Source organism: Monodelphis domestica, chromosome 6 (assembly GCF_027887165.1).
Source record: "Monodelphis domestica isolate mMonDom1 chromosome 6, mMonDom1.pri, whole genome shotgun sequence".
Classification (NCBI taxonomy): domain Eukaryota; kingdom Metazoa; phylum Chordata; class Mammalia; order Didelphimorphia; family Didelphidae; genus Monodelphis; species Monodelphis domestica.
The window spans coordinates 294,625,952-294,653,027 of NC_077232.1; the positions used below are offsets into that span (position 1 = coordinate 294,625,952).

A 27,076-nucleotide genomic window follows, 5' to 3' on the forward strand; every position below is an offset into this window, starting at 1 on the left:
GAGAGAAAAGGGTATAAGTTTTTCTCTGGCCTAGCCTAAACCAAGGGAAGTTCAGAGAACTCAGCCATGAAGCCCCCTCAGAAGATTAAAACTAGCTTGGCTTCCAGCCACTAGGTTTACTCTAAGATGAGGGGCCTCCTAAGAGGATAGTGCTTTAGAAGGTAAAGGAAAGGAGGAAAATCAGCCTAACCCATTCACCAGTTCATTCAGGGAAGATGCCTCACCTAACCCACACTATAGAGCTTCTCCCAGTTACCTCACCAGCCAGCCACAAACTGCCAAACTGCCAATATGCCCAGCATGCTGCCATGAGCTACATCAGCCAGAGAGAGAGCCATGTTTCCTGGAGAGAGGCCAGAGAGAGGAAGTGACAGAAAAAATATATAGACTATTCTTTACATCACTTCCTGCATCTCACATGTACCAATGTTAGCTTAAGCTTGACCTATAGGACAGCCCAGGGGGTCTGTCAGTTGTCTTATTTGTCACTTGCTAGCACATGTCTGTCATAGGCCATCCTCCTCAACACTTAATTCTTAAATAGGGGTGTATACATTCCTGGTTGCTAGGATTTTAAAGACTAATCAGGGTGGAAAAAATCTAAAATTCACATCATGTTGAAATCTCCCAGATTTACATGCCTAGTCTCCCCAATGAATCATTTCATATAACCGGCTTATATCTCTAAAGATCTCTTATAAGAGGTGCATACAATATTGCATTTTCTAAGGGAAAATTACAATAATTTGGGGATAAGAGGGAAATAAAAGAGAAAGAGAGCAAAATCAATGGTTGGTAGTGTGAATCTTAAAAATTCTCAGACCCTACTTCAGAACACTTGGTTAAGACCATTCCCCATTTAAACAATGAAGGTACTTGATCAGGAATGTGGGAACTCTACTCCACCCCTACTTAAGCATACTTTAGGGGAAGATAGAATTGTAAACTCCTTGCTGAACAATGAAAAATACTTAACCCATACTTATAGTAAGGCAAAAGTTCTTAAACTGTGCCTATTTTTAGATCTAATACAAAAGGGTGCTAAGTACCTATAAAGGTCAGGCAACTTGTAAATATACTAGAAGCAAAGAGGTGAGAACTTACTCAGAGATTGTAGTCTATTCAGGTGTGAACTTAATCAAAAGTTTAGTCTAATCAGGTATGAATTAAGAATGGTAAGTCCTTTGGAAAATGTCTACTGTGATTGGTAGATGTGAGAACTTAGGGGAGGTGACATAGGAGAAAATTCCCTTTAAAAGGGGGTCAAAAAGAGGTCTCTGGAGATTCAGCTGGGAAAAGCTGAATTGGAGGAGGCAGCTGGCCAAAGCTGCCTTGAAGGGCTTGATGGCTGAACTTGATTGAGCTAGCTGAAGCTGAACTGGTGTCTCTCTGAACACTAGAATCTTGCTTGGGACAAATCTTGTGAGTGGATAAAAGAATGGATAAAAGACTGACTGATTTCTCAGGGTTTTCAGCCTAGGCTGGCTCATGCCGGCCTAGGCTGGTCTAGCCCTTTTCTCATTATTTCCTTTTTTTCTCTCTCTCCCTTTCATTAATTCCTCATTTGTATTAATTAACATCTCTATAAAACCCAGCTGACTTGGGTATATTTAATATTTGGGAATTTTTCCCTGGCGACCACCTTATATTTGATTTAAAACAAGACACTGTCTTGAAACCATATTTTCTGCGGTCACAATTTAAGGCAACCACTCTTTTATCTGCCACAGTTTATGGCTTCCACTATTTTAATTATTACAGTAGGCACATTGATAAAAAGCCAATTGGGGGCAATCCCCTTTGGCATAAGAGTTTACATTCAGAGCAAATGTGTTCAACCCCCCTCAGTTCAATTCACTACATCCCAAAGTTAATTCTGGATCTTTTGATGCAGTGTGTGGTTTCTGCAGGCATCTTTATGGTAAAATCTTGAATTTTACAAAAATCATGCAATCTCCCCAAGGAGGCTGTTGACCAACACCCAAATCAACTCACGATACATGCCTGAATTGTGGTGTATATAAATCAATTCTCAAAAGGAAAACCAAAAACATTTTTAAAAAGAGAAAAAATTAAATTTGGGGGGAAAAATAAAAATCAAATTGTATATAAAATTCTGAGTAAGCAAGAATAAGGCCATAACAGATCCTTGAATCAGGGCCCAATAAAGTGATTTATGTCCCACAAGCCTATAGGATCATTAGCAGCCAGGTCTACAGAAAATTGCCATACTATGAAAGAGAGAAAAGGGACTAGATTTTGAAGTAAAAGGGAAGAATCTTTCCCTGGTCTGATTTTACCTTCACTCTCAGGGAGAGGGGAGCCAAAATGGCAGCCAAACTGAGGTACTTGTCAGAAATCTGTCACACGAGAATCCTGCATCTGATGTTGTCAAACAACCACTTCCTTGATCCCCAAAACATGTCCTCTGTCTTAGTACAGATGCTCATCAATCTCACTGGGTTTGGCTGGTGTGAACCTTAAAAATTCCCAGACCCTACTTCATAAGATTGGATTAAGACCATTCCCCATTTGGGCAGTGAATTCTACTTAGATCAGGAATGTGAGAACTCTACTTCACCATACTTAAGCATGCCTTAGGGGAAGATAAAGTTGTAAACTCTTTTCTGAACAATGAAAAGTACTTAAACCCATACTTATAATAAGGCAAAAAGTTCTTAAGATAAGTACCTATAAATGTCAAGCAACTTGTGAATTTACAAGGAACAAAGAGCTGAGCAACTTACTCAGAGCTTTCCTGGTGTGAATTATTCAAAAATTTACACCTTCTTAGGTGTGGACTAAGAATGGTCTGTCCTTTGAAAAATGTCTACTGTGATTGGTAGATGGAAGAACTTAGGGGAGGTGACATAGGAGAAAATTCCCTATATAAGGAGATGACAGGCTCGTTTAAAAAAAAAAAAAACAGTCTCTAAGGAGGCTGTTGGGAGAGAGCTCTGGAATCAGGCTCTTGGGACAGTCTCTAGCTGGAACTCCCTTTGAGGAGGACTCTGGCTGGAACTCCCTCTGAGGAGATTCTGTCTCTCTCGGGTCTCCCTCGGGACAGTCAGCTGGGAAAGGCTGCCTTCCCCTAAAGTATGCCTAAGTATGGGTGGAGTAATGTAAAGTTCTCACATACATTCCTGACTAAGTACCTTCATTGTTTAAATGAGGAATAGCCTTAACCAAATGTTCCAAGGTAGAGTCTGAGCAGTTTTGAGATTCACAGACCAGCCTATGAAGGGTTTTGAATGCCAAAAAGAGCATTTGTATTTGATCCTAGAGGTGATACAGAACCACTAGAGTTCATTGAGTTGGGGTGGGGGGAAGGTGTGCTTTTGGAAAATCATTCTAGAGGATGGATTAGAAGGGGAGAGACTCAAGTCAGGAAGACTCTCCAGCAGCTATTGCTATTTTGCAGGTATAAGGTGTAAGAGTCTATACCAGGGGGCTGCACCCTGTCAGAGAAGAGAAGGGAATATATTTGAGAGATTGGAGGTAGAGGCAGAGGAGGGGGGCGAATAGAGACAGAGATAGAGGAACTGATGTTGAAGACTAGGTTTTGAGCCTGAAAGTTCTAAGGAATATTTATTAAGCTCCTACTATGTGTCAGAGACTGTAGTCTTCCCACTCCAGGCTTAGTTCCCTAGCCACTGGACCACCAACCTGCCAGGAGGAGTAGCAGTGGTGGCAGCAGAGGTAATCATCATCATCATCATCATCATCATCTCCTTGCAGGCAGGGAATGCTTCCTTTTTCACCCTATATTCCCAGAGTCTACTATAGTGGTTGGCACATAACTCTAGTAAGAGCAGAATGGCATACAGTAGCATTGTGAGAGGTGACTGCAGGCCTGGCCAATAAGAGCTAGTCTGCTTTAAGAGAAGATGCATCAGGCTTTTGGCCTCTTCCCTGTCTCTGGATCCCTGATGGATCTTTCAGGTCACCCTCCATTAGAGCCTTGACATGAAGATACTGGGCCAAGAGCTAGTGAAGGAGACAGGTCTACCTTTGGGTACAGCTCCCAGGATAGAGGGCTTTTCTCTGGGGTTTGGTCATGCCTGTGAGCCAAGAAAGCTCAGATCCCAGGGGTTGTGCCTGCCAGGCAAAGGAGAGGGTAGAGTAAGTTTGCATTGCTCAGAAGAAAGCCTGGAACAGGACTGGAAGTGTCCAGTCGTGGTGGGAGACCTCAGGAGAGAACAAGGAAGGTTTGGGGGATGGAGGGGGGAATATATGGAGAGAGAAGCCTTTCCAGGAGGAGATAGGGAAGGATCTGCCCTGAGCCTGCAGCCCCAATACTGAAAGGCCTGGGATAGGGTGGAGGATGGAAGTTAGTAAAGGAGGTGGCCCTGGCTTTAGGTCTTCCCCAGGATATAAGACTAGGAGGCGGGGTCTGCACTGGGATGGGCTGTAGAGTGAGCAGAGGTGGTTTTCAACTCAATATGAAGAGATTGTGTCCTTGGGCCTGAGTACAGACCAGTGAACTAGACATTGAAAAGGAAGGTCCAAGGGTAGGAAGGTTCTCAACTCCCATCGGGTTTTCTTTCTTGGTTTCTGGAGCCCGGAGTGAAAGCAGTGGGACCCGGTGGGACTGGTCCTGAAGGGATATCTGGCATAGAATGCAGAGAATGGTGCAATGCAGCTGTCTGAGCACACCACCACCCCTCTTTTTCTTTCCATTCCCTGGCCTCACAGAGAGCCCAGCAAGACCTTTGGCCAGCAGCAGCACAGATTTCTAGGCATCTTGTCCAGCTCCAGGAGGCTTCCCGCCCCCCTCCAAGCTACACTACTTTGCTGAGGACACCCAAGAGGTGACCTTGCCTTTGGGGAAGCGGGACACGCACCAACGACTTCGGAAAGCTGCTTTCTTCCTTGTTAGATTGCCCCACTGGGCAGGGACTCCCGTCAGGAACCCTGGGGGGGGGGGGGGAGGAGCAGTGAGGGGAGTGGCAGAAAACTCGCTCCCAGGGGTCAGTTCCAAGTTGCTCCTCCCAAGAAGCTGGGCAAAGCTGAGTGTGAAGTCTGGAGAGAACCTAGCCAGAGCTCAAGGAGTCTAGAGGAGGCAGCACACTAGGGGTAGCAGAGAGGACCCCTCCCCCTGCCTCAGGGGCACCACCGAGCTCTCAGCGGCGGTTCCCTAGAGTTCAGATTCTGGGTTAATCATTGAGTCTCCAGAGGCAAATCCAGACAGAAAGATGACTCTGGCCCCACCAGACCAACTCAGCATCCTCACGGGGCCTCTAGGGCTGCTTTCCAGGGAGGGGCGTGCAGGGCACCTTAGAAGTTCTGCAATACATCTCTGCCCCATGCAGAGGGGAAAAAGAGTCCCAAAGCAGCGCGACTAGCGGGCTGCCTAGAGGAGCAAAAGGCAGGCGCGAGAACCCTCCTCCCCTCCTTGTGGGCGGGAGCCGTCCGCCTTTGGGGGGAGGGGGAATGTCCTGGGAGAAAGAAGGAAACCCTTACAGCCGCCCAGAGAAGGGTAGACTTAGTACATAGGCTCAGCAGCCTTAAATTCCGGCAAGATGGGGACCGGCTTAAATAGGGAACAAAGGCTGGAGAAGCACAGACCAAAAACTAAGAAGACTAACGCAACCGGAAAGGGATTCGAACACCCAACCTTCTGATCCAAAGTCAGACACCTTATCCACTCATCCACGCAACTACTATAGATCTCTCTTCTCACTTGATCCAGAGGAAACGAGCCCTGAATTTGGCCGCTGCAAGGAGGGTTTTTGTGGACTTCAGGCCATAACAAAGGGCCATCCTGTGAGCCCCAGGGCACACCCCCATCCAAAAGCCCAATTCACACAAACTCACTCCCTTTTCAAGGGAGCCACAACGAGCCTCCGGGGCTAGCTGGGACCTCAGGCAGGCTTCAAGGTACCTAAAGACTCCCTCAGAGCAAAAAGAAATTATTGCATTCTGGGCCTGGGGGCAGCCTGGCCAGAGACGAGGAGGCTTTAAATTCAAAGAGGAATGCCTATTGGAGGGAGCAACAAATGTCCTTGGTCCAGGGTGCTGGCACCTAGAGGGTAAGAGAGTAAGGTTCTCCCCACTACAGTCCATCTTCCATGTACCCCCAGAGTAATCACCCTAAGCCCAAGTCTGATCATGCCACCCTCCCCAATCAATTCCAGTGACTCCTACTATCTCCAGGATCAAATATAAAGTCCTATTGGGCAATCAAAACCCTTCATAATTGCCCCCCTCCTTTTCCTTTTTTATACCTCCCCTTGGAACACCAGAGGGTGCCCCCCCCCCACTAGTGGGAGCTAACTGGAACAATAGCCTGGTAATCAGGAAGATCCATCTTTTTTTTTTAGTTCAAATCCGGCCTCAGGCACTTTTTTGCAACATGGCCCTGGACAAGTAATTTACTCTTGTTTGCCTCCATTTCCTCATTTATAATATGAGCTGAAGAAATGGCAAACTATCTTTCCTGAGAAAACTCCAGGTTGGGCTTGACTGTGTTAACTTGGAAATAACACAGAACTGCAAAAGTAATCAGAAAAAACAAATCCTTAATCAGGAAAGGGATAGATCCAAATATTTGGCGAGAGCCCAGCACCAAAAACTTTTACAGGGCCTATACCCGGGGACTCTGGGGACAGTATCCCTGGGAGTGACTCCTTGCTAGATGACAGCTCCAGGGAACAAAAGAATTTAGGGAACTTACATACCTTTGGGGGAACCAAGGGACTGGGAAAGATGACTGATTGACATTACCCAGGCTACAAGGAAATGAGAGTATCCAAACTACCCTGAGAGGATACAGGAAGGCTTGGGAAAGGAACCATACCCAGAGGCTAGGTTGTCAGGGATGGATACTAAAGGGAAACATCCCAACTAGAGGTAGAGCCTGCTACCAGAGAAAGGACACAATTGGAGAAGCTACCAAGACAAAAAGGGTACTTAACATCTGACCAAGTCTGCAAGTCCCACCTAACTAGGGCCATTAAATATCTTAAGATATATTCAGTGCCTGAAATAGCTAAGTCTGAAACTTCCCCTCCTGAGAAACTATCATGGGAACTGGGATAAACTTGGGGTCTCCAGATTCCAAGTTCACAACTGAATAGCAACTACCCAAAGTAATCTGAATTCATGACCCCCCCCCTCCTCCTGCTGCATCCTCAGACCTTTACATCTCCACAGGCTCAATGCCTTGTTCATCCTCCACTAGAGGTAGGTTTTGGAACCATGCCGGGCCACCATGAAAAAGGGTCAAGGACAAGGATGGAAGTAAGCCAAAGGTAGGAGGCTGGAACTTGGCAGAAGTGGGGACCAAAATCAGATTGCTTAGGTAGACCTCTTCAGAATCCTGACCCACTGGACCTCAGGTCTCCATGATCACTTAACAAATGGAAGACAAGTCATTTGAGCAGACCCCAATCATTAAGCCAGTTCAATATAAGCTGGGAGTTCCTGGTTGGCCCCAGGCTCAAATATCACTTGCTGCCTCTGACCCTGCAAGCCCCTTCTGATCCAGCATCCTTACCTTTGGCTGCCAGATCTCACTGAGGACAGCAACCTAGAGCTCAGGCCAGTGAAACTCAGAACTTTAAGAGGGTTTCCACAGATAGTGGATCATGAAAATATCCCTTGCTACCTAGGGAAGATGATGGCCCCATAAGAAAGACCAGGTTCAAAAATCTTCCCCACTCCATCCAGCCTCCTACCCCCTGCAGGCCTTGGGGCCAAGAAAAAAAGAGAGTAATGCTCTCTTTGAGGAAAACAGATGTTGAGGAGTCAAGAACAGACCAAAATCAGGTCTCCGGAGGAACTCTCTCCAGGGATGGGGAGAAAATTCAGGAAAAAAGGCTGATAGCTGTTATGGGCTTCAGATGTGTACCCCTGGGGTTCGGGAAGGATACCTTTTGCAAGAATGCAAGACTCCAAAACTTAGCTTAAAAACAAAAAGAGAAATTTATTAATTTAGAAAGTAATGTTGAGAATGGGCAAGAGGATAGGAAGGTGGAACAGCAAGATGGGGGGCAGTTCCTTGGGAGGACAGCATGAAAGGAAAGGCTATCCCGCAGATGACATCAGTTCTGGGGGTTTTATACTCTTTACAACAGATGCTATGTCATGGTGTGGACCGGACTCTGGAGTGGTGAACCCTCAGGCATTTGGTGGGGTGGGGTGGTCATCTGACTGGGGTCTGCCTGGAGGCATAAAGATTCATCTCTTTGTCCATCTTAAATCTAGAGGACTATCAAAGTGGATAAACAGCTCAGGATCCTAGGGGGGTCATTGGGTGTTTCTAGGTTCAGAGTCATGAGGATGGAAGAGAGAGAGGGAGTTTCCCTGATAATAGTTCTCCTGGGTTTCTGGAGGTACAGTGCCCATGTCAATAGCCTCTCTTCAGCTCCTGCCCATTTTCTCTAGAAGAGCTAGTGGGCCAGAAAACAAAGCTGGGGGGGGGGGGGGCTGAAAACACAAAGGGATTCAGAACATTCGTCTGCTGATCAGGCAGTTTATCCAGTAAGCCAGGAAGTCCCAAGGGCAGAATCTTCTAACTAGTCAATAAACATTTATTAGGGCTTTTGTGCCAGATACTGTGCATTGTGTTGAGGATACAACTATAAAAAAGAGGTTCCCAATCCTCAAGGAACTCACAATCTAACAGCCTTAGACAAGCCACCAAAGGAAGCTGAAAAAGTGGAGGGGAGGCAGTATCCAGTGCTGGGGCATTGTGGACAAGTCCAAAGGAGTGTGGTCTGGTGAAAAATAGAGGAAAGGAGGAAGAAAGGGGGGGAAATGCCAGTTCCTAGCGATTCTCCAGGAAGAGAAGCTTCCTTCTCTTTTGTGCTCTCTGCATGAGTCTCCTGTGTAAAGAGTGAACAAAGATGTCCATCCTGACCTGTAATATTAGGCTCCTTACAAGCTAGGGCAGGACTAGAATTCTTCCTAAAGGAGCCTTCTGAAGTGGGAAGGGAGATGTGGTCTTGTAGTCAGAGTGAGTGTACCCAATCATGGACTTTCTGGGGGTTTCGAGGTAGAGGGGTTCAATAGGAATGTGTTGTGCCCACAATCCAGAGTCTGAGAGCTTGACGATACATGCCTTGGGAGCCTTGCTGACACACTTTTCCCTGGCCAGAACAGAAGCCCTTAGAAAGAGACTGGCAGAAGGAAAGCAGTGGGGGGAGTAATCCTTCCAAAAGGAGGGAAAGGGATCATGTGGAGAATGAGAACAAAGCAATGATCATTTTTTGAGAGCCTGCTCTCTCTCTCCAAAAGCCCAACCAATCTCCTGCAATTTCTCCTTAGTAAAGGTTCCTGGTTCACTAAGGAAAAGGAGTCCTGTTCCTTGACCCAACAGCCAAGACCAAAATATCCCTAAAGGGACCAACCACCTGTCACTGAGGCTCCTAAGAACATGAGTACTAAGTGACTTCAGAAGTAAGACTAAAAGAAAAGCTAGGAGGGCTCTCAGAGCCCCTGATTAGATCCACCCCATCCAGCAAGACTTTCCCCAGTCTCCTGGGTGCAGAGCAGCTACCTGGTAGCCTGGGGTGATACCAAGCTTAGATCAGAAACTCTCAGGCCTCTTGGAGCTGAGCCTCTGGTAGTGAAGAAGGATACAGACAGTCAGTTGCATTACCTGCCATGGATCTAATTATCTGAATGTAATGGAAGGAACACTGGACTTGAGGAAGCAGAACCCCTGCCTTCCTCCCCTGGTTCTGACCCTGACCAAAACCCTTAGCCCTTTGGTCTTAGTGGCATGGCTATTGTACCCCCAAAACCATAGAAGTGTTTCAGGCAAACTATAAGCAGGGAATTCCTTTGCTTCCTTCTATCCTTGAGGCTCCTAAATGAAAACATCGGATAACTCCTATAAGACCCTGAGAGGATTATCCTCTTTGGATTGTCCTTTAGATGAACAGAGAACTACACCTCCAGACTCTGCCTTCATGCCATCAGGTGTATCTAAGACATCTATCTGGCATGTTCCCTAAACTAGGAGGGTCACTCCCTATGTCTTCAGGCAGACCCCAGTCAGATGATCATACTAAGCATTCTAAAGCCAAGTCTTCACCGTGGCACAGAGTCATGTCTTCACTGTTGTAAAGAGTATAAAACCCCACTAAATCATGTCATCTGGGGGAAGCTTTCCACCCATGCTGTTCCCCCTAGGAGGCAGGCTTCCACTTATGCTGTCCTCCTGGTCAGATTCAACATTACCTTCTAAATTAATAAATTTCTCTTTTTCTTTTTAAGCTACATTTCAGAGTCTTCCATTCTTGCAAAAGGTACCCTTCCCGAACCTAGGGGTTCACCTCAAGCCCCCCACAACATTAGTACCCTCATCTCTGAAATGGAATGAAAAGACTAAGAATCAGGGTTTATCTTTGAGAGAGGCTATATGAGCCAGGAAAGTCAAGACCCTCCTTCCAAAAATGGGCTCAGAGGCTTCTGATTCTCAGACATGTTATGAAGTATGACTCTCTTGAAGCTTGGTTGGTAGAGTATCAGACTTTTAATCTGAGGGTCCAGGATTCAAGCTCCTGTTCAAGCAGTCCCTTGTTTTTCCTTATGGAAAACTGGAGGTAAAATGATAGTGACTGAGGGGACAGTTTGGAAACAAACCATTCCTGGGGTCAACCTCTCCTCTGGGATTGGGAGGCCATGCTCTGACAGAGAGCTGTTCCTCCATTCACAGAGAATGACTTCAGTATATTCTGCTAATGGCCCAGTGACCAGGAATGTGGCAATAGATGGGCTCTGAGAGTATTTCTAGTAAACATGGGGGTGCATATGGAGAAGCTCAGAGGATCCAGGATTAGCGGCCCAGCAGATTCCAGCTCAGCATTTTAGAGATGAGGTCCTAAGGCTCAGATCCTCAGTGACTTGTCCAAGGTAACCCATCTGAGATCTGATGGGTCCTCAGTGTCTCCCAATCCTCAATCCAACATTATTTCCCTTGGTTTACTCTCTTGGCTTCTGACAATTTCCATTTTCCAATGTTTCCCTGGGCATAAGGGCCAACGGGGCACCTATTGCTGTGTCAGTTACACACAGCATACCAACAAGAGACCAAAGAGGGTCTCTATTATTAGGCAGTTGGAATGGGGGGATGAGGGAGCCCATGTGGGAAGACTAGCAAGAATAGCAATATCACCAGATATAGTGAGAAGACCAGAAGATAGCAGGAGTCAAACTGTGAAGGGCTTCAGAAGTCCCAAAGAGAACTTTCTATTTGATGTGGGCAGGAAGTGGGAGCCTGGGGAGTTGCTACACCCTCCCCATCTCTCATTTCTCTCCAGTAAGGGGACACTGCCCATAGGGGATGCCCTGACTTTGCCCATCAGCAGTTTTCTGGGTGTCATCTTCATTTCCCTTCACCTTGGTCTCCCCATTTCCCTTCACCGGGGCTCCCCAAACATGACCTTGCAATCTCCCACCATTCCCTTCTTCTAGAGCCTTCTTTCCTTGGTTCCTTCTGTTTGGTTCTCTTCCCTCTGGGTAGCTCCCCTTAGAAAGTAACTCCCATGAGCACTGCCCCATCAGGTCTCCAGAGAGACCCAACCCAAGCTGCTGCAGGGGGTTTGTGGGAGGCAGTAGTGTGATAGGAGGGGAGGTCTCAAACTCAGAAGTGCAAAACACCCATTCTCCTGCCCTCTGAAATGAAGTGAAATAAATGGAAAAGACACCCCCTGGTCTTGGGCCCCTTGAGTGCAGATCCCCATTGTGCTTTTTTCTGTGTGAACTTGGTCAAGTCACCATGAACACTGAGAGGTTCTCCTGGAGGGCTAACCTGGTACAGGATAAGGGCTCTGGGGCACCCCACGTCCCCACCCACACTAGATCGATCTCCCTCTTGATGCTTCACCTGGTGGAGCAGCGGCTCATGGATTCTCCAAGGCTCTGGCAGGAAATGTGACGCAGACGGATACTAGCCAAGAGATAGGTCTGAGAGCAGAGTGCCAGCCCCAGACGAGTACAAGGGCCGGGAGGCTGAACCCCCAAGGCAGATCCGGAAACAAAAAAAAGAGAAAGTCAGAGGCGGGCTTAGAGAGACTGGGGTGGGCGGGGCCTGTCGGTACGGGACCGGGGAAGAGCTGGGTAGTGCCAGAGCGGGAGAAGTCCGCGGTGTGTTGAGAGGGGAGACTTGCCAGGCTGAGGTCCTGCAGACACGAGCAGCAGTGAATAAAACGTCTCGTCTCCCTCCGGTTGGAAGTCTTTGAAACCCGGCAGCCGAACAAAAGTTTATAAGTAGGAAACAACCACGAAGGGATTCGAACCCTCAATCTTCTGATCCGAAGTCAGACGCCTTATCCATTAGGCCACGTGGTCCCCACATCACTAGTTCCTCACCTGGCCCAGAGGAGACTAGCTCCAAGTTTGGCTGCGGCTGGAAAGAAGTTTCAGCCAATGAAGCTGGGACAGGAAAGCGGTTGCAAAGCTCCTTCTCGGGTCCCCCGGGCACGGGCAAGGCCAAACCAGTCCTACCCTCTGACAGCTTCCCTGCTACCAGAAAGGGGGGGGGGGAGGGGGGGCACAAATGCGCTCACACACACCCGCCCAAAGGCCAAGTCCACACAAGCTCACCCCACTTGGAGGGAGCCACAAAGAGCCTCCTGAATCTGCTGGGACCTCAGCCAGGCTGAGTACCTAAGGATGCCCACAGGGCAAATGGACGTGCCTGCGTTCTGGACCTGAGGGCAGACTGGCCCGAGGCTTGGAGGCTTGAGATTCAGAAGCAGCAAAACTGCCGGCCCACCCCACCGGTGGAGTTGTGGGACGGTGGGTGAGATGGCCCTGTTGGGATCTGGGTTATTTCCTGGAGGCAACTGAGCACCCAGTGAAGGCTTCCGAGTGAGCCCTAGAGGAATGTTCCTGTGTTCCCACACTCCAGGGTGTTCCTAAGTTTTAATAGCAAAAAGCGGCACCAAGACCTCAGGAGCACCCGGTGTATTTCATGTCATTACCCTGGGCCCCTCATTTGTGTGCCAAGCTGTAATTCGGGGAGCTCCGGGCTGCAGGGGAAGAACTTCAGGCCTCTAGGGATTCTCCAGGGAAAGGAGGTGTCCTGCTGATGGCCAGGAATTGTTTGCAGAGCTCCTCTTTGCCCTTCTCCCCCTTAGGCTGTTAGCTTCTGGTGGGTAGGGACCCTCTTACCTCTCTGGGCCCTCATAGTTCAGTCTCCTCCACTCTTCCTGCCCCGGGGACCAGGAGATTCTCTTGTCTAGGTGGAGGGGTTTACCTTTTCCTTCTCTTATGGATCTTTTTGTCACGGAATCAGAAGTTAAGTGACTTGCCCCAGGTCACAAGGCTAGGAAGTATCTGAGGCTGGATTGGAACATGGGTCTTCCTGACACCCAGTCCTACTCATTCCCACTGAACCAGTACTGCCTCTGCTGCCTAGTAAACAGTGGGCCCATAATAAATGCTTGCTCATCCTCTCTTGCCTCTGCCCAACTGGGTCAAACCCGAACATCTTAATCCAGAAATAAGGTTCCCTAGATCCTTCCTGGAGCAATTAGGTGGTGAAGTAGAAAGAACACTGGGTCTGGAGTTAGAAAGATCTGAGTTCAAATTGGACTTTAGATACTTTGTGACCTCTGAGAAAGTCCTAAAACCCCTATTTCTGTGTTCCTCATAGGTAAAATGGGGACACACCAGAGAAGGAAATGGGAAACCATTCCAGTATCCTTGCCAAGAAAAGCCCATGGACAAGTCCCTGAAGTCACAAAGCTGAACTGGACCTCACTGAACAACAACCAGGTACTTCAGAGGCCGGGCAGGACAAGTCTTTGATGCCTTCCCTGCCCTTAGCCAGTCTTACCAGAGAGCAGACAGATGTAGGGAATGAGACGGGGGGGGGGGGGGGGGGGGGGGGGGGGGGGGGGGGGGGGGTGAGGAGTCACCCTCAGAAGGTGTTCTTGGGGCCCCCAGAGAATAGGAAGTAGGCTGCCCCCCATCACCTGGAGGCTGATGGATAGAAGTGGCATGGGCACCGTACCCCCAGAAACTCAGGCAAACTATTAGCAGGAAAAGTCCTCTGCTCCCTTAGGCCCTCATGACTCCCAACCCAAAACACCTGGCCTGGAAGACTATCCTCCGTTGATTGCCCCATTGAATTGAGATGGACAAAGAGACACCCTTCAGTCATTCATCCTCCAATCAGGAGAACCACCCCCCTGCCCCTCAGGCAAACCTCCCCCCCCCCCAACCTCTAGCTCCAGAGTCAAGTCCTCAGTGCTAGAAGAATCGAATATAAAAACCCCAGAATGGAGACATTTGGGAGCAGCCCCCCAGGTTACTCCACTCCCACTCATGCTGTCTTGCTGGCCAAGGATTTAACATCACTAATAAATCTCTCTTTACTTTTAAGCTAAGTTTCAGAGTCTTGCATTCTTGTGAAAGGTATCCTTCCCAAACCCCAGGGGTACACCTCTATACCCCACAACAGAAGGAAGTCACTTTGCTGTCTCTAGGCTTTTTGAAGGAAATGGATTCAGGCACCAGGATTAGGGAGTTCACAAAACTGCCATGATGATTTTACCTGGATGTGGCTGCTGTGGAAGCTACAACTTGTTGGTGAGAGCTGGGGGCCGTATGGACACTAAAGATGGATGAGCAGCCCCGAAAAGGGCTCAACAAGCCCTCACATCCCAGGTGCTAGTCCTCTCTGGGTCTCCTTGGTGCCATGGGGAATTCCACCTCTGATCTCTCTCCTCAGTCAACCCATTTCTTATGTCACTGGCCATTGCTTAGGACAGTATCTCCTTAAGACAGAGAAGAGGAGCCTAATGCAAAGGAATGTAATGTAAAGGAATGACAACTATGCGGAGCCAGGGTACGAGAGCCTGGAGTCAGAAAGACTTGAGTTCAGAGGTGATCTTAGACACTTTTTAGCTCTGTGACCCTGGGTAAGTCACTTAACAGTGTTAGCCTCAGGTTCCTTGTGTCTAAAATAACCTGGAGAAGGAAATGGCAAACCACTCTAGTGTTTTTGACAAGAAAACCCCAAATGGGGTCATGGAAATAACAATGGAAGGTGGTAGCAGAGAGATCAGTGACAGACTTTCATCCCTCTGCAGGGGATGAAAAAACAAAGCTCCTAGTTATCCAGGCTCAAATACCAACTCCTCCTCTAGGTATTAAAAGACCTCCATTTACAGCAGCACTTTTTTGTTGTAGCAAAGAACAGGAAACAAAGTGGATACCCATTGATTGGAAAATGGCTAAAGATGTGAAGGTTCATGAATAGACTGGTGTTTAACTGCACTGTCAGAACTAAGCAACTAGATACTCTAAAAAAGCATGGGAAGATCTATATGACTTGATGCAGAGGAAAGTAATTGAGGCCAAATAAACAGTCTCCATAATGACTAAAGCATTGCAAATGAAGAGAACCGCAGCTACTCCAAAACAGTCAAAAAGGAATGTTTTTAAATGAGAAAAAACCAGTTTGACCCACAAGAAGGCATGTGAGAAGACATCACCCCCCAGTCCCTTACAGAAGGTGTGGGAGGAGAGGTCTTCAGGTGGATATGTTGGTCAGTTTGGCTAATTTTTTTTTTCATTAAAATATTTTAATAAGAGATGAGTGGCTGTCTGGGAAGTGGGAAGGAAGGGATAGGGATACAGAGGAAAACTTAAGTGAGAGTAAAACAAAAGATAACAAGAATAATTTATCAAAAGAAGAAAGGCCCTTACCATTTGATCTTGGTGTGTTGTCCTACAATCTCTTACTAAGGATAGAGATGGAGCTCTCAGGACACAGAAACCTTCAAATCCTCTTACAAAGGTCTCAAATACTAAGGATAGAGCCTTCTCTAGTCCTGGCAGTGGCACAAGGAGATATATTAAGCCACAATCAAGGTTCTTGAAGAAAGGAGGAGTCCCAGAGCCAAAGTGGAAGAAGGCTGAATGAAAAATCTTCTCCCTCTTAGGAGAGAAACTGTTGAAAGATCCAAGTAGCTATTTTTTATTCTATGCCATTCTATTCTATTCTGTTCCACTCCACTAGTGCTCAATATAGATGAATAAAAGGTCACAGGGTGGGGAGGAAGGAAGGAAGGAAGGAAGGAAGGAAGGAAGGAAGGAAGGAAGGAAGGAAGGAAGGAAGGAAGGAAGGAAGGAAGGAAGGAAGGAAGGAAGGAAGGAAGGAAGGAAGGAAGGAAGAGAGGAAGGAAGGGAGGAAGGAAGGAAGGAAGGAAGGAAGGAAGGAAGGAAGAGAGGAAGGAAGGAAGGAAGGGAGGAAGGGAGGAAGGGAGGAAGGAAGGAAGAGAGGAAGGAAGGGAGGAAGGAAGGAAGAGAGGAAGGAAGGGAGGGAGGGGGGAGTCAACAATGGTACCAAGATATACTTGAAGAAATAGAAATAAATTAAATTGAATACTGTTTGTCACACAAAGATATACACGGGAAGGGGAGGGGAAGAATTCTCTCATAAGAAGGAGAGGAAGAGAGTGCTAATTGGTATTACTTAAACCTTACTTTCAGTGAAATTGACTCTGAGAGGGAAGAGCATCTAGATCCATTGGGATACTGAAACCTATCTTGTCCAACACGGTAAGGGAGAAGGGAAAACTAAGGGGGGTAGGAGGGAGGGAGTACAAAAAGGGAGGGAAGGAGAGGGGGGGATTAACAGACCCCCCCAAAAAAGCAAGAAGGGAACAAAAAGGGAGGGGCCAGAAAGGGAAGCATAGCAAGGGAGGGGATTAGGGGGAATGATTAAAATTAAACCACTGGTTTAAAAGGATATAGCAAAAGAAGAAAGGACAGAACTAGGAGAGGATATCAAAATGCTAGGGAATTCAAAAGTGACAATCATAACTTTGAACGTGAATGGGATGAACTCGCTCATAAAATGTAGATGAATAGCAGAATGGATTCGAATCCAAAACCCTACCATATGTTGTCTTCGAGAAACACACATGAGGTGGGTAGATACTCACAAGGTCCTATTGGGCCTCAACTGACAGAAAGAAGGCAGGAGTAGCAATCATGATATCTGACAATGCCAAAGCAAAAATAGACCTGATTAAAAGGGATAGGGAAGGTAAATACATCCTGATAAAAGGGAGTAGAGTCAATGAGGAAATATCACTAATCAACATGTATGCACCAAATGGCATAGCACCCAAATTTCTAATAATGATCAGTAAGGGTACATGGAGAGCCAAATAAAAAATTAATTGGAAATTAAATAATATGATACTCCAAAATCTGTTAGAGAAGAAATCATAGAAACAATAATTTCATTGAAGAAAATTACAATCGTGTGACATTCTTCAAACCTTATGGGATGCAGCCAAAGCAGTACTCAGAGGAAAATTCATATTCTTGAGTGCATATATTAACAAATTAGGGAGGGCAGAGATCAATGAATTGGACATTCAAATCATAGAAAGGGGTGTGGGGAGGCTGCTCCCCTCTCCTGCTTCATGTACTCCTAAGGATATAACCTGTCCCTCTAAAAGGTTCACCATCACTGCCCTGAAGAAATTAACAATTCTTCCAGGAAACAAGAAGTGTATATATGGAAATGCAAAATATATACCTTGTGTCTTGAGGGAAAGGGGGTAAAAAGGGAAGACTAGAACCTAGATCTAATATGAAGAGCAATTTTATAGTAATAGAAGAGGAATGTTAAAGGGTACCATGGTAGAATGAACAAGGACAGGTACACAGGAGGAATGTGATCTGAGTGTGAAGGAGTAGGAGCTGAAACTAGTTTGGATATTCATCCTAGACACTTCAGCTTTTTCTCCAAGGGTCACTTCACAATAGGGGTGCTATCCCAAAGGAAGAGAAAACATGGTTTCTCCCTCTTAAACTCCATAAGAACCTTCCTAGTTACAGGCATTCTGTTCAGAGGAATAGGCAAAAGAAGAGACAGCAGGAAGGGAGCAGAAAGAGGGTAGACTTAGGTGGTGCTTCCTTGTGGGAGTCAGCCATCTCCTTCATGCTTCCTAAACTGTAAGGGGTGGGGGGTGGGGGGGAAATACCTTTTCTAGTCATTGGGAGCTCAAGGCCCAAGGACAGAGAGAAAGAACAGATTTCTAGTGAAAACAAAACAAAACAAAACAGAGAATAGAACCGCCAAATATCAAGCCTGGTTTTCTAAATTTACAAACTAGGTAATAGTTCATTTTGGTTGGTAGAGGGAAATAGGGATGGAGAATTACCTTTCTTGGTGACAGAGTGGGTAAAAGTATTAGCCTCTGCTCTCTGTCAGCTGGAATTCTAATGGAACCACATAACAACTCCATACCAAAGTGACATGGGCATTGTACCCCAAGAAACTCAGGAAAACTATTAGCAGGAAAATTCCTTTGCTCCCTTACATCCTCATGACTCCTAACCCAAAACACCCAATGACCCCTATAGGACCCTGAGATGATTGTCCTCCTTTGATCCTCCTTTAGATTTAAGATGGTCAGAGAGATGCACCTCCAGGCTACACCCTGAGTCTATCAGGTTGTATCTCAGATATCTGTCTATTCCCTAAATCTAAGGAATCTTTTATGAGGGTCATTCCCCATGTCTCCAGGCAGACCCCAGTCAGATGACCAACACCCCCCCCCCCCCCAGTGCCTGAGTGGCTATCACTCTAGAGTCACATCCACACCATGACACAGCATTTAATGTAAGAGTAAAAAATCCCCAGAATTGATTGGTTCTGGGAGCAGCCTTCCATCTTGCTGTTCCACCTGTTCTATCCTCCTGGCCATTCTCAACATTACTTTCTAAATTAATAAATTTCTAGTTTTATTTTTAAGCTAAATTTTGGAATCTTGCATTCTTGCAAAAAGGTATCCTTCCCCAACCCCAGGGGTGCACCTCTTCACCCCCACAACAAAAGGAAAGATAAAGTCACTTCAGCAGGTCATCAGGAAAAGCACCCTGTGCCACTTGGAAACTCAGTCAAGTAGTCAATATGTTGTGAGGATGAACCCCTGGGGTTAGGAAAGGATACCTTTCACAAGAATGCAAGACTCTGAAACTTAGCTTAAAAGTAAAGAGAGAGATTTATTAGTAATGTTGAATTTTTTTGGCCAGCAAGATAGCATGAGTGAAGCAACCTGGGAAGTTGCTCCCAAATGCCTCCATTCTGGGGTTTTTATATTCTTTTACAGCAGTGAGGATGTGACTCTGGAGCAAGGGGTTGGGGAGTAGGTTTGCCCAAAGGCATAGGGGTGGTTCTCCTGATTTGGAGGATGATCCTCTTTGTCCATCTCAACTCAATGGGACAATCAAAGGAGGGTAGTCTTCCAGGCCAGGTGTTTTGGGTTGGGAGTCAGGAGGGCCGAAGGGAGCAGAGGACTTTTCCTGCTAATAGTTTGCCTGAGTTTCTGGGGGTACAATGCCCATGCCAAAAGCACCTAAGGAATGTGAGAGAAGCCAGGAAAGTGATTGTCTTCTAGAACTTGGGGAGGGGGTGGTAAAAAAGATAGTCTGTGCAAAGGCCTGCAGGCAATAGTTAGAATGTCTGCTTATTTGGGGAGCAGCACTGGCAGAGCAAGAGAGGTACAAATCCATGGCACAAGTCTGACCCCAAAACACCTAAAACCCAGATCTGACCATGTTACTCCCCTACTCAGTTAATTACAGGGACTCTCTATTATCTCCAGAATAAAATATCAATTCCCCTGGCTTTCAAAGCCCTTAATAATCTAGTTTTCCAATCTTCTTACAACTGTAACATTTAAATTAGTTTCTCTGCTAAAAGTATTATGTTTTTATGAGGTTTATTAAAGATTAAGAAATAAAGAAAATACAAAATAAGAAAGCACATGCCTAGGCACAGAGCCCATTCACAACCACTTACTCTCTACATCTTGCCTGCTAGGTAGAGAGCCGCATGAGCCTAGAAGTGGAAGCAGAGAGCGAGTAGGCGGTACAGTCAGTTTAAATACCCATTTTATTCTTGTCCCAGTTGGATATCTCTGGTGAGATTTTAGGGAATTCTGGGAACTACCAAGGATTTCTGGGAATTGAAGTCTGGGGTTCAAATCTCCATTTTTATACTTCTTAGGAACACATGAATTAAAACCTCCTTCTCTGTCAGTCCATAACATTTATTAAGTACCTACCATGTGCCAGACACTACACTAAGCACTGGGGCTATAAAGAAAAGCAAAAAGTAAACACAATAAATAAACACCCAATCCCGGCTCTTGAGAAGCTAATAAGAAGTCTCAAGAAGTCTAATAAGGAAGATAACAAACCAATGGCTATACACAAATGAGCTGCGTCCAGAATAAATAGGAAAGAACCAACAGGAGGAAGACACTGGAAGGAAGAGAGGATAAGAAGGTTTCCTATAGATTATATGTAGGACTTTAAGGAAGCCAGGGAAGCTAAGAGGCAGAGATGAGAAGAGAGAGCATTCCAGGCAGAGGGAAGAGGGACAGACAGAAAGAATATCCATAGCCAAGAGACAGGAAAGTCTTGTTTGAGGAATATCTAGGACAGTGATGACAAACCTTTTAGAGACAGAGTGCTAGGCTCTGTCATCCCCCACACTGAGTGCCAGGTGCACCCCACTCCCACCTTACCCTACACAGTGGGGAGTGTAACAGTTAAATTAGTTTCTCTACTAAAAGTATTATATTTTTAGAGGTTTATTAAGATTATTAGAAATCAAGGATACAAAATAATAAACCATGTGCCCATGGCAGAAAGCCAAATTCAGAACCCCCACACTTAGTCTACTCACTACATCCTTTCAATCTCCATGTACAGGAAGAGAATGGAGTAGGCGTTACAGTCAGTTTAAATACAATTTGTGATCTCGGCCCAGGTAGGGATTCAGGTGAGATTATAGGAAATTCTGGGAACTGCCAAGGACTTCTGGGGATTGAAGTCTGGGGTTCAAATCTCCATTTTTACAGGAGGGAGGAAGCAATCCCATTGAGCTGCTGGGCAGAGGGGCAGTTGAAGTGAGGTATGTCCTCAATAAATGTAGAGAGGGAGAGGTGAGTGGCATGAGTGCTCTGCTCCCCTCCAGCTCCACTGCCTGTGAGCTTTACCCCAGTGTGCTCCCATTGAGTTTTACATAAGGATATGTAAAAACATCCTTAGGCACAGTGGAGAGGAAGAAGGGAGCAACCCCAACCAAGTCTCTCTGGCTTTCTAGTAATGAACCTGGGGGTGAGGGGGCAACCATATGCCCACAGAGAGTACTCTGCATGTCATCTTTGGCACCTGTACCATAGGTTCACCATCACTGATCTAGGAGGACAGGGTCACTGCATTGAAGAGGATGTATTGGGGAATAAAGTGTAAGAAGTCAGGAAAGGTAGGAAGAGGCAGGTTATGAAAGGCTTTCAATGTCAGAGAACAATGCATTTTATACTGGAAGAAATAGGGAGCTCCTGGAGTTGATTGAGAGGGAGGTGGTGATATAGTCTAATCTGTTCTTTTAAGAAAAATACTTTAGTGGCCAAATGGAAAATGAACCATGTACCACTCCAGGCTCCATGATACCCTTCTCCAGTGCCCTCTGGAACAATGTTCCATTGTTGACAAACTGTCCTTGCTACTCAGCTTATGACCTCCCTTCCACTACACAAAATTACTGTTAAAGTAACATCAGAGTGGTTTCAGCTGTTGCAGTTACTAAGCTGCCATCTTGGGTTTGCCCTCTAGAGGGGGTACATGGGAATAATGAGACTGACATGGAGGGGTAGTGATAGAGCAGAAGTGGAGGCTAAGAAAGGGGACTCCTGCATAAGATTTAAGGCTCAGAAACACAGAAACCTAGGTGCAGTGAACCTTCCATGACCTCATGGGAAAAGAATTCCTCTTTCCAGGTGTTTGTGACATAATATTTCTGCTGAGTACGCCAAAACATAGAAATCTCAGTTCAAGCCTGCATAAACAGTTCTAAGAACTCCTGAGAACGAGTTAACTCCCCTGTTCACATTCCTGGGGAGGGGAGGTTGTTTCTTTCAAGGAGAGCTTTAAATCTTGTATAGCTGCATACAATAAACATTCATTATCCCTGCTTTGATAATGTTCCAGTCTTTCTTTCTTGCAACTCCACAGATGTCCCGGGCACCTAAGGAAGTAGACTGGACTTTTAAGGAAACAGTGGAACCTTGAATCTAGGATGAAATGGAGACAAGGTAAGATAGTTGTCTTTTGCCTGTCTTTGTATCCCTTATCCCCAGTGCTTAGTACAGTAGACACATAATAGGTGCTTAATTGGAGTTTGCCTTTTGTTTTCTAAGAGAACCAATGACATTATGGGGTATTTCTTTTTTTTTAAATAAAAAGTTATGATTTTATTTTGAATATTAATACACCAGAAAAAAAATAGTTCTTTTATGTTGTGAAATATGCACTTGAAAATGGTAACAATCCTGACAATGCTCTGGTTTGCCCTATCAGGCTTACATGGATGGCCTTCTAGCTGAGCACAGTATACAGATTTCCAAAGAATCTGCACCTTCCAGTGGTTTTCAAAGAAACCCTGTGACAGGCTGGCCCCTATGAAGCACACCGAGCCAAAGAAAGAGTAGGACCTCTTGCTAAGGCCCTTCATCTTTTTGTTAGGGTTATCCCCACTTGTTATCTACTAGGGAATGACCAAAGTGGGAAAATAATTCATTATAGGTATCAACCTGCTACTGAGGACCCACTTCCCCAGCCCTAGCCAGCTTAACTCATTTCTTTGAATGATACTTCAGGAGAAGCCTACTACAACTTGGTCCCTCACACCAAGGGTTTGGATTTACTGTAGTATAGGGAAACCCATCTTCCTACAGATGAGCCTTGGCCCAGTAGAGACAATCAGACAAACTATCAGCTTTGTTATTGATACTCCCCAAACACACATGCTCCCAATGTGTTTATTATGGGGTATTTCTTGACGAACATGAATTGATGCAAAGCAGAGTTACGCAAAACCATTGGCTTCACTCTCTCTTACAAAGACATCTAAGTCCAGGACAAAAGTCAGAATGATTGGTGATGGCTCTGGATGCAATGGATGACCTTAGTGTCTGACATCTGATCAAGTTGTTTTTTTTCTGACCAAGTTCTAAACACTCCATAGTGCCTGCTTCAGTCACCTTCAGGGCTGTTGGAACACATTTTTTCTCATTCTGGCATTCCACCAGGGGAAGTCTTCACATGCTTGGATAGATACTCCCTTAACTCACCAACAGACAGGTTTGTGGTCCCAAGGGTTACTCTCAACCTGGTTTAGCCCTCTGCTAAGAAGATTTACTGAGGTGACATGCTACAGCTTCTTGGAACCCCAAGTGGACACCAAAAATGAATGAGTATCCCTGTAAGCCCTCATACCAGAGGTTATTGTCCTCTTGAGGACCAATTTGCTTAAAGTCTCCTTAATTGTTCTATTCATCCTCTCTACCTGGCCTGAACTCTGGGGATTATATTCACAATGCAACTTCTAATTTGTCCCCAGAGCTGTGACCAACCCTTGTGTAATTTTACTCATGAAAGCTGGACCATTGTCCAAGGCAATGGTCTCAGGTAACCCATACCAAGGGATGATTTCTTCAAGAAGCTTCTTTGCAACTATTAACAGTTTCTGTCTTAGTCAGAAACACCTCTGGCCATCCTGAGGTGTCAACTAGAACAAGGAGATATTTAAACCCAAACTTTCCCAGTTTTATTTCAGAAAAGTCAATTTCCCAATGTTAGCAAGGCCTTTGTCCCCTTATTCTCTGCCCAATCTGTTTGTCAGGTTTGGCTGCATGGAGGAGTTGGCATGCTGTGCAAGGGTCAACCAGCCGGGGAAGGAATTGACTTCTCTCTCTATACTTGAGTTTCCTTTGTCCAAGAGTTGGGCGAGTTTTCCGTCTCCTAGGTGGGAGAGGTGGTGCAAGTGGGTAGTAAGGAGTTGCCCTAATGCCTCTGGAAGGAGAAGATTCCCTTTGGGGTCATGGTACCAAGCCCCCTCTGCTTGTCCTAGGCGGTTCTTGATCCAAGTAAGGTCTTCCTCAAGATATTGGGGTTCTCCATCTGGTGGTGGTGGGATAGTAGTTGTGTTGAGGATTGTGACTTGTCCCCGAGCCTCCTGTTTGGCTGCCCAATCTGCCAATCTGTTCCCTTGGGCTTCCAAGGAGTCTCCCTTTTGATGCCCAGGAATATGTACCATGGCCACTGCTTTTGGTTCCCAGACTGCCAATAGTAGATCCTAGATTTCAGGAAGATTACGGACTGGGGCTCCACCAGAGGTAACAAACCCCCTTTCCCGATATATTGGGGCATGCACATGCAGGGTGGCAAAGGCATACCTGCTGTCCTTATATACCTTGGCTCTTTCCCCCTCTGCCTTCCTAGGGGCTTGCATTAGGGCAACCAACTCAGCTTTTTGGGCTGAGGTTCCTTCAGGTAAGGCTGCTGCCCACACAATCTCACCTGCTGCATTCACAACAGCTGCCCCAGCCAAGTGGTGCCCATTTTCAAGGAAGCTGCTGCCATCCGTGAATAGGATTAGATCACTGTTCGGTAGGGGTTCGTCTTGTAACCCCACCAGTATTGTCTGTGGCAGAAACTGCTGAGTCTGTAAAATGAATGTGGGCCCCAATTTTATGCAAGAGATCCCGGCCCAATAAGGGAGCAGGACTCTCTGGAATAACAAGAAAAGAGTGGGACACCAGATGAAATCCTAGATTAATGGAGCATTTTGTAGTCCAATTATAGCAGCGGGTTCCAGTGGCCCCTTCAACCCAACTAGCCCGCCAAGAAACATCTCCAAGGATGTTCCTAAGGACGGATTTGTCAGCTCCAAAAATTTAACCAGTTTTCCCTCCACTTTAGCGGTTACCCAAGACTCCAGGAGGGATGACAAGTCCCCAAAGGGATGTGAGCCACTGGAGTGGTAGGGAAACCTCTTCTGAGACAAGATGAGGGGAGAGAAGAAATGAGGAGATAGAGTGCTCTGGGCAGGGAGAAGCCTCAGTTTCTTCACTGAAAATGTGGGACAGAACCAGGGCTCAAGAGAAGATATAGAGGGTTTGGGTATGGGGAGAAGGTAGTTTTAAGGGAGAAAGCAGACACTAAATTACATGTGACATTGTATCTTATTTAATATTACATAGCATTGTAATATATATTGTATTGTATCATATTATTTTATAGTGGAGGAATTGCTAGGTAGCTAGGAGGAAAAAGCACCAGACCTGAGGTCAGGATACACCTGAGTTCAAATTCAGCCTCACACTTACCAGCTGTGGGACTCTTGGCAAGTCACTTAAGTGTTTTTGCCTCCGTTTTTTCATCTGTAAAGTGAGTTGGAGAAGGAAATGGTAAACCATTATTTTTGCCAAGAAACCCCCAAATGAGGTCATGAGGAGTCAGAAACTGAACAAAATCTCGTATCATATGATATAAAGCTATGGGTTGAATTGAATATATTTCCCTACAACAAAGAAAGTCGTGCTCCAGGATAAGTTAGAAACTAGTGTGCTACTAACTACTTTTGATAAATAAAACACAAAGCCTTTTCTCCTGCTCGCCCCAGAGCAGGGGTTCCAAAAGCCCAGTGTTAGCAGAGGGTGGTTTCGATCCACCGACCTCTGGGTTATGGGCCCAGCACGCTTCCGCTGCGCCACTCTGCTAGGATGCGGATATGTTGCTAAAGAAGCTCCGTCAGTCGGACACGCCCAGCTCCAGCATGCCCGGGCCCCCTTTGTCATTCCTGGGCTCTCCTAGCTCAGGTGAGCTCCAATTCAGCACCCTCAGGGATTTCCTGTTCCGTAGAGGTGTGTGAGCATTGCCCTCCGATATAAGAATTTCCGTGTCTGGCCGATTTCATAGACCAGAAGAACGTGAGCCTCTGGAGGAATTAACTTGCCTTCTTGGGTTGTGGTTTGTGCCTCAAGGCACCTTTACTGCAAAGGAGATGTTGCCCAAATATTTGTCGAAGAATACTCTCGGGGTTTTTTCCCCCCCTTTAAGGACCTAGTAAATGGTCTCCTCCTTATCTATTAAATTGGAGAGTAACCTACCGAGACCACGTGGCCTAATGGATAAGGCGTCTGACTTCGGATCAGAAGATTGAGGGTTCGAATCCCTTCGTGGTCTGTTTTCTTCCAAATTGGTCTTTTTCATTCCTGTTGCCATTGAAACTTTATATGGTCCCAAAACATATACAAAGAAACATTTCAGCCGAGTGGAATCTCTTTTGGAGATCTATTTCCTACCTAAGGGATCTACCCTTAGAAATGACCTATTTTGGGCTGGAAAGTAAAATGTCTGGCCCACTCAATCATTAACCTGTGTACCATTAAGACATGTTCTGCCACTGTGCCAATCCATCATTTTAAATTTTTATTCTTAATTTAACAAGCGTGAGACAAAATGGCCATTTACATATATTTATATTAGAAGAGAAAAAGGAAAGTTTCTATTATTTACATTATGCTTTTTTTTTAATGTATTATGTGTTCAACCAATATCTTTCAAAATTGTCTTGCTTGTTTGAGCTTCTTTCTGGCATTCTATCTGCTCTCTTCTCTGCATTAAAAAAAAAAAGGTGGCTCTGTGACCCTTTTCCCCCTTTCTTTTTGGTGTGTGTGTGTGTGTGTGTGTGTGTGTGTGTGTGTTGGGTTTTTTCCCCCTACCTTATTTTTATTTCCCTTCATACTCCCACGAACCCTTTTCCTTTACTGGCACAAAAACAGAAAAAGAAAAACAACCTTCTGTAGCAAATATGCATTAATCTAAACAAATTTCCACATTTGGTCCAAAAAATGTTTTATTCTGCATCTTGAGTCCATCACCTCTGTTTAGAGGTAAGCAGCATACTTCATCATGCTCTAGGAGGCTAGTTGATTATGCTCAATTGATGAGTTCTCACATTTTCTAAGGGGGGTTTTACCCCCTTAATGTTGCTCTCTAGAATGGCTGCACCATTTCTCAGCCCTACTACCAACAGTGAATTTGATTGCCCTTTTCCCAACATTCCAATATTCTGCTTGTCCAACATTTATCATTCTCTATTTTTGTACTCTGCCATCTGATACATGTGTGGTGGAACACTAAATTGTCTTAATTTGGAGCCTTTTTTTTTCCATGTCTGTTAATAGCTTGGTTTTCTCATCTGTTGACCAAATGAAGTTGTAATCAAGATGAACTG

The 27,076-nt window shown here is 45.8% G+C and overlaps 3 non-coding genes across 3 annotated transcripts; 1 reads left to right on the forward strand and 2 right to left on the reverse strand.

Moving 5' to 3' along the window:
* Positions 1 to 12,227: 12,227 nt before the first annotated feature.
* Positions 12,228 to 12,300, reverse strand: TRNAR-UCG (transfer RNA arginine (anticodon UCG)). The gene has a single exon. It is a non-coding gene; the product is annotated as a tRNA-Arg (tRNA).
* A 13,184-nt stretch (positions 12,301 to 25,484) lies between these two features.
* TRNAM-CAU (transfer RNA methionine (anticodon CAU)) lies at positions 25,485 to 25,556 on the reverse strand. The gene has a single exon. It is a non-coding gene; the product is annotated as a tRNA-Met (tRNA).
* A 393-nt stretch (positions 25,557 to 25,949) lies between these two features.
* Positions 25,950 to 26,022, forward strand: TRNAR-UCG (transfer RNA arginine (anticodon UCG)). The gene has a single exon. It is a non-coding gene; the product is annotated as a tRNA-Arg (tRNA).
* Positions 26,023 to 27,076: the final 1,054 nt, after the last annotated feature.